The sequence below is a fragment of the Filicampus tigris genome, chromosome 17 (assembly GCF_054856515.1).
Source record: "Filicampus tigris isolate MCC_2025a chromosome 17, RoL_Ftig_1.0, whole genome shotgun sequence".
In the NCBI taxonomy this organism is placed as follows: Eukaryota; Metazoa; Chordata; class Actinopteri; order Syngnathiformes; family Syngnathidae; genus Filicampus; species Filicampus tigris.
In genome coordinates, this window is record NC_141233.1 from 3574247 (window position 1) to 3582217 (window position 7971).

At 41.4% G+C, this 7971-nt stretch overlaps 1 protein-coding gene across 2 annotated transcripts in view; it reads right to left on the reverse strand.

Moving 5' to 3' along the window:
• Positions 1-7769, reverse strand: part of nrip1b (nuclear receptor interacting protein 1b) — a 49565-nt gene extending 41796 nt beyond the window's left edge. For both annotated transcript variants that reach the window (XM_086012947.1, XM_086012946.1), the window contains exon 1: positions 7335-7769. The gene's annotated coding sequence lies outside the window, so the exon portion shown is untranslated. The remainder of the gene's footprint in view (positions 1-7334) is intronic.
• Positions 7770-7971: the final 202 nt, after the last annotated feature.

Genomic DNA, 7971 nt, shown 5'->3' on the forward strand with positions numbered 1-7971 from the left:
ACACATAATAGACTTTTTTTTTTTTAAGTCAACATATTACACAGGAGGAGGACCGCAACATCACCACAGTGAAAAATAACCCAAAACAACACAATTAATCAACATTGCAAATGCACATATACACAAAAACACGCACAAACATCAAAGCAACAAAAACAAAATTTGCAGAGCACAAAAGTCTCAACAAAGATAAAAGAAAATCAAAGTTCAGGATGTCTGTTATTCTTAATCTGGATTTAAACATTTGTTGAAAACTTCTCATCTTCCTCTTTAATCTGTAATTTCAATGGTTTGTTTCAGATATGTACCCCTCCAATGTTCTATTAACATAGACTGCAGTTTATAAATCCCCCAACCATCACAGAAGCTATGTCTAAGTTTTCGACATAAGATAATTTCCTTCAACATCTCCTCAAAAGGAGGACACAATATAACAATGACAAAACAAGTGTGTCAAGGACTCACTCTGAGAAACAAAACCGACATTTGTCAGACTCAACCAATCTCCAAATATTTAACATTTTCTTTCAAGGCAAAAAAAACCCCAAACTTTAATTTGAAAGTAACTTACATGGAAAACGAAAGTTTTGTACATCTACAGTGATAAATTGTTCAACATTTTCAATCTTGACCGCCCTCACTCATCCAAAAGTTTATTTTTAATGTGAAGCACATGCACACTCATGTCCCCCGTTTTGGAAAAGATGGTGTTTTTTTAGCTGTGACAGTTGGTAGCTGCTTTCATTTGAAAACTGTTCTGTCTTTTACAGCAAGGGTCATTCATTTTATGTGTTCAGAATGGTCCTTCATTTACTGTTGCGGTTTCAATCACTCCAGCCATTTAGCAAAGTAGAGATGGTTTAAAGGTGTACTTCATGGGTCTTCAATCCTGTTCCTCGAGGGGCGGTGTCCTGCCTGTTTTCCATCTCTCCCTGCTGCCACACACCTGAATCAAATGACCATATAATCAACAAGGTCTGCAGAAGCCGGATGACGATCCTGATCATTCGAATCAGGTGTGGGTTGCAGCAGGGAGAGATGGAAAACAGGCTGGACACCGTCCCTCGAGGAACAGGATCGAAGACCCATGAGTTAGACCTTTCAATTTTTTATCCACAAACGCAGTATTAATCAGACTGCCTTGTTTCCCCTTTAAACTTAGAAGACATGAATGAATGAAAGCAAATATATCTGTAATTTATAATTTTGTAAATACACTTGGGAAATATGAGTAACTGCAATATATTTTAGTAGTAAGTAGTCCCAGTTATAAAAAGACAAGAAATGTGAAATGTATCAAATCAAATGACACGCATTGATAATCAGTAGAGAATCAGACAAAAAAAAAAGATCTTTCAGGATCACTCTGACAATCCTATTCTACACAACGCACTGTATATTGCACTGTATATAGTGTGCTGCAAATCCAGCTATCTCTTGTTGCTTAGCAACAACTCAGTTCATCACACTATGTCAACTTGGATTTGGGGTTTAAGCATATGATAAGAGTTTCATCAAACTACTTGTAAAAGTATACTGGATTAAAGTGACTTTTAACCCAGATTTTCCATGTGCTTTAACCTGAAAAACTACAAAGTACCTCTTAGCTACAAAAAGATTTGACGCCTGAATTTGAACCATTTTTACTATTTTACTGAATGGAAATAAATCGTGGAGGGGCAAGCGCGCCACCTATAATGCATATGCAACCCCGCTACCTCTTCTCCCTCCCATGCCTGCTTCCTGTGCAACATATCCATCATTCATTCATAAATTCTGAAAACTCCTCTTTAGTTGATTGCTCAGGAAAATGTAATTCCTAACGAAAGCTTTTAAAAGAGAAAAATATAATGAAGTTGCAGGGATCTCTCTAGCGCCCCCCCCCCGCTGTGGGGGTGACGTTGAGGGGGTACATTAACTGAAAGCTATGCTGCTGTGAACTGCACTGCTCTGTGTCAAGGTGTCAAGGTAGTCATCCACCCATGTATCGCGTCGATTGTTACGTAAAGCCCCCCCCCCCCCCCCGCCCCCTCCCTGCGCCGGCTTACTGCACCAGACACTTTGCCCATGCCTAGGCTGCTCAAGGTTCTCAAAAGGATACGCTGCTAAGAAGTTGGGAAGGCCAGGGCCTGGTGATAGCCTGCATAGTGAGAGAGGGGACAGCTTGCAGTGACAGCCTTGGACTTTGAATTTAGCGCCAGACAGCCTCATGCATCAATACCTCAGCTTCCAAAGACAAGACACTAACCTTGAAGAGGCCAGGGACTCTTCGGGAATGAGTGGCATTTTCACTTAGCCCTCAGCTACTCGCCTTCACTCCTGGCACATAAACTGGTTAAAATAAGACACAGTTGAATAACAGCCGACCTCTGTCTCTCTCTAGATTGTGCGACCCATTGTTCTAGCTTTCAACCAAAGACTTCTTAAATGGTGCCGTTTATGTAACAACATAAATATCATTCAGTAGAAAAGGTTTGTCACCCATCACATGGCCTTTTGGGACATATTTGAACATTCTCTGGAGCTATTATTCAAGACTTGATACTTCGAATGCTCCAAGCACACAAAGACAAACACATTTTCCTTTGTACAGCACTTCCTTTGCAGATGCAACGCAACTGTCCGTCCGTCCTATTTCAGAGCAACTCTGTCCTCATTCCCCTTGCAACCCGCCCACTCTGTCACGGCTGTGACATTAGCCTGCTTGTGGCAACGGAGACCTTTCCCTTGTCTGACTGCAGCAGCAGACTTGTCATACTGGTAGAGAAACCTTCCTACTGCACCTCTAACAGCCCAAGGGCAGAAGCTCCGCTACAGGAGGAGAAGCAGGGGAGGTAGTCACTTCTACTCCACTCCTCTGCTCTGACCACACCAGCCCAGCCGGGAAAGGAGTCAGCTCCTCTCACATCACTGCTCCATTCTACAATTCCTCTGTCTTTAATGTTTCATAAAGGGGCAGCAGAGATTGGAAGTTGAGAAGCTCATTCGTGGTTTGCACAGGTCTAGTTGGTTTCTTGTCTTTAAAAAGCAGGGCTGACATATCATTCATTTGACCTGCATATTGTCTTTCTTCAGTTTAGATTTGGTATACACATCAAGGTCTGTTATTGTCGCTATTTGTATCCTTTCTGACCAAGGATGATAAACTATTTTATGTTAGCCTATAAGATTATCCTGTGGTCTGATATGTGCTGATAGTGAATTTGTCCTGTGGGAGAAGCCCACAACTGTGTTTGTGGGAGAAGCCGACAACTCCTAAATCACGACTCCGTAAATTGTGATTTGAAACGGAAGAAGTGACCTGAATTGAGGAACAAGGGAGCTGGAAAAATAAACATGAACTACTCAAAACACAAAGGTGTGATACAAGGGTTAGGGTTAAATTTGCCTGACATGAACTACTCAAAACACAAAGGTGTGATACAAGGGTTAGGGTTGAATTTGCCTGATGTTTATTCATTTAGTGTCATATGATGTCAAATTAAAGGGTCCGAAGTTTGAGCCTCCTAGCTCAAACGGTTTTTGAGTTATTGCCCATCAAAGTTTGAGTGCCACGCCCACTTTGGGGATCCAGGAATTGCACACTACATTTTGGACCATATTGGAGGCTCTAATCTTTTGTTTTAAGGTAGGTACAGACCTGTAAATAGCTACATCTATGTATTCTGACCCCAACTATCAGAATCTGCACTTAAAACACAGGTGTACTATTTGTAGAGATATTAACCCTTTAAATGTGGATGTTTTTTTTAATGACGCATTACTTTTTTTTACATTTTGGGGGTCCGTATCTTGTAAATGTTTTGTGTTGGTTGAGTTCCAACTGATTTATCATCATATTTGGGAACTCTGCTATGTAATTAGAGAGTCGCAGGGCACTCGTCCAAATATGGCTACTGGACAAAATGACCATTTTAGACCCCCTACTTCAATCCACTAGTTGGCCATGCGGGCACTTGAGGATTGGGCCTGTCATTGTGCAAGCATGCAAGGAGCATGGTTGGGGATGAGAATGAAGGGGGTCGGAGGGTTGCAGGTGGTTGAAAAACCAACAGAAGAGCCCTGGCTTGTATAGCTCTTGAGGGTTGCAGTGGATGTGTCCATCTTTCTTCCTCTCATTCCATCATCCCAGCCTGCATCCAAGAGCGATAGCTGTAAAAACGCATTTAGCCGTTCCTGCCTTGTCATCAAAATGAGTCCCATTGACTTTGGTCGCCTTCTGTTCACGACAGAAGCACCAACAGGAGCCAGAACAATCGTCTGTCAATGAGATAATGCTCCCATAGCTGAGGTCTTCGCTACGATGCAATCTTCCAAGCAACAGTATTATTTCAGCTAAAAATTAATCTTGAGAAGTTTTATCTGTGGGGTTTTTAACCCTTGTGTATCCTGAAAGCCGCATATTACTGTAAACCAGCATGTATGAGTAAATCTCATGCCATCACCGTTGCTATACGACACAGTACAACCTGCAAAGCCAAAATCCATTCTAGGACACTGGTGAACTTCCAATTTGTTCGGCTTTACAAAATGTTCCCATAAAATATACCGAATTTTCAATGAATCTGTCCCAGCGTAAAACTGTCACCATAATAAAACTTTACAAGCAATGCTTTGAGAAACATTAACATTATTAGCAACTATACAGTTGCAAAAATCAGTTCATCACCACTTTAATGCTAATACAATAAAACACTATATAAAAAATATTAACCTTAATCGTGAATGAGGATGACAGTGGATGTCACACAAGCAGAAAAGCAGATAGAAGAGAAAATTAGCAGTAAAATACACAGCCTGTACTTCACTTTCCGTTATTTGGTAAATGGGTTGTCACTTGTATAGCGATTTTCTACTCAAAGCGCTTCACACAGTACCTCATATACCAACTGATGATGCAGCATCAGGAGCAACTGGTGGTTCAGTATCTTAGTTAAGGATACTTCAACATGGTCAGAATGGCCGGGGATTGAACCCACAACCTCTGGGTTGGGAAACGACCACTCTACCACTGAGCCATGCCATGGCGCCCTTTATTTTGTAAGACTTGTGAGGCAAACATTTCTGAAACATTTTTAGGACATTCAAAATCTCAGGATCCACTACTGAAAAGTGTTTATTTCAATCACTGATTCCGTACAGGTTGGTGATAGCACTATTATTTAGTTATGATATAAACATCAGTACAGTAACAGCACTGGAGCAAAATACAATTACTAAACCTGCAATAAAACAAAGATTTATTTAATCTGACTCAATGCGCATCGTTTACAAATATAAAGCCCAGACAATTAGAGAAATACATTTGAGGTTAAAATGTCTGGTGCGATTCCCTGGCCTGCTCTAAAAAGATGAGAATGCACTTGTGTTCCTTAACATCTACTGTCAAAGTGCCCTTGAACAATGTTTAGTGGCCAAAACGTAGTGCTGGGCAGCTCCCAGGTGTATAATAATTCAAAAAGTGCAGTAAATGCCTTGACACTTGTTCTAGTAGATTGCATATTAGATCAACTGCCCCATCCTCCCCCCCACCCCATGTGTGACTCAACCCTCAACGTTTTCTTGGGTGTGTGACTGCCATTTGTAAAACACTGTGGAGTTCAAGTTTGTTGTCTGTGGCGCCTTTTCCTGTGGAATGATGTGCTAATGTGTCATCCACATACTTTTACATTGTATTAGTACTTCAAGGCTGCCACAAAATAAAGTGTCATTTCCGATGACGTCGTAAACAACACACTTGCAAAAAGTCACATGGGAAAAAGTTGAGTGAATATTCAGCAGCCTCCCAAGAATTTGAAGTCAGTAGATGAATGCCCGCTGGTTCTGTTGTAGGCTCGTTCACTCAAACGCAACTTCCAGGATAATAGCAGATAACTCTCAACTCAACTTACCCACAATACACAGAGCTTGGCTCTGAATGGGGAGGTTTTTGGTTCTTGTGACTACAAAGACCAAATTGAACAACCTTGAAAATCTTGTCTAAGTTCAGGTCAAATAATTAAGCAGCTTAAATGCTCAACAAAAGGAAGGCTAAATGGTCGAACCCCAGACACGGCTTTTAAAAAAGTTAAGACTCCTCTCTACATTATTCTACATTTGACAGATGCTAAATTAGGTTTGTGAAAGGTGGTGCATTAGCTGAATACACCATTCCTTTGTCGACTTTTATTGCAACATCATGCCGCTGCTGGGAGGCTTTCAAATATGCCCTTTTCAAACCTAAGACGGTGCTGTACTTTGCCTTCTTTAATGTAACTTGTCGCAAACCCCAGCGGATGACCTTTTGTCTCTGCTCACTGCCAAAGTCAAATGGAGCAACAGGACACGACTGAAGAAAACACACCACCACACGCAAAGGCCAGTCAAAGGCTGCTTACTTACACAACGCAAAACTTTGAACTCCGGCAACACGTCATGATGACACAAACATTACAGGATGCACTTCACCAGCACAAGAAAGAACCACCACGAGTTTTCTCTCTATTTTCTAGTTATAAGGCAAGACAAAATTTCCATTTATGGCTCATTACCCAAGCCATGAATTATTGGGCTTTGTAAATTACATTTAAAGGCGTTTTTATTTATTTTTTTATTCTACAGTTAACGTCGTCCTCACTTATCACTGAGTGGGTGACTCGTAATGCAAAAATTAATATACAAATAAACATTGATTGGGACACAAACAAATACGTAAATATATAAGATAATATTACATTACAAACCTAATGTTTGTAATTTCTAACACATAAACATTTCAATTTTGCCCCCCAGCGCACCCCCTTCGACCCCACTGATGGTGTTAAAACTAGCCAATATTTGAGGCTGCCTGTAGTGTTTGAACTACTATAACTACTTAACTAAAAATGAATGTAACACTCAGACGAAACCATTCGGTGGGATGGCATTGACGTTAAAACAACGGTGATGCTCAGAGCCTTAAAATGAATTTTTAACAGTAACGTTCCAGTAGCAGCCGTTGCTTTCATTTTTCCAGTGGCTTTCTAGTTAACGATCCATTATTCACAACTTGTATTTTTTTTTTCTAGTAACATTTTCCACATAAAAAGCGCCTGGCCCGGGACTAGTTTATTGTTCGGCGATGCAGATAGCGTCTGTCGGCGGCTTTGTACTTCATCACATGCAGCATTTTCGGTGCTACATCCATACGCTCCACTCGCCTTACGACACCCAAACAACCAACCTCGCCTGCCCTCAATAAAATACGTTAGAATACGGCAGAACAGTCCACACCGCGTCCGTTGCGAGTCACCGTGTCATTTTTTTAAACCCCGGTATATGTGACTATGTTTCTCTCGTGTGTATAAATCTCCTACCTGCGGTGTCCAGCCCACAGTCAGCCGGAGAGGCGCATTAATATTCGACACGGGCAGCAAATCCATTGAAAACGGCATACATCTGTCTTGTCACTCCGGGCACGACACCCAAAAATGGCGAGTCGGGCTTTCGAAATCAAAACATAGTCCAGAAATGCCTCAGTGACTCTTTTTTTTCAGCCTGAACGAAGGTGTGCTGCGTGTGGCTAGTCTGTGGGAATTGTTTATTCGCGGTGTCCCCTCTCTGTGGAGCACTGAGCGGGGACAATCGCTCTCCTCCTCCCCGCCTGCTGCTTTGACACCACCCTTAAAGGAACACGCACGCACTTCCACCACCCACACATGACAATCAAAATAAAGTGAAGACGTTGGATGAACGACGCGGAAGTGATTAGAAGGTCATTTTTGTCCCCAATTGATGTAGTATCTATTCTAAATACACCATGCACAGGCAGTTCAACGTTACACAAAACGTATTTTTGTTTGAAGGTAGAATGTCTCTGACATACTAGACTGGAACATGCAACAACGGTGACGTCATCAGGTTCGTGTCAACTGATGTGACGAATTTAATCGTCACATGCAATAAGACAAAGAACTATGCATGGGAACAAAAAATAATTCTAAAAAATATACA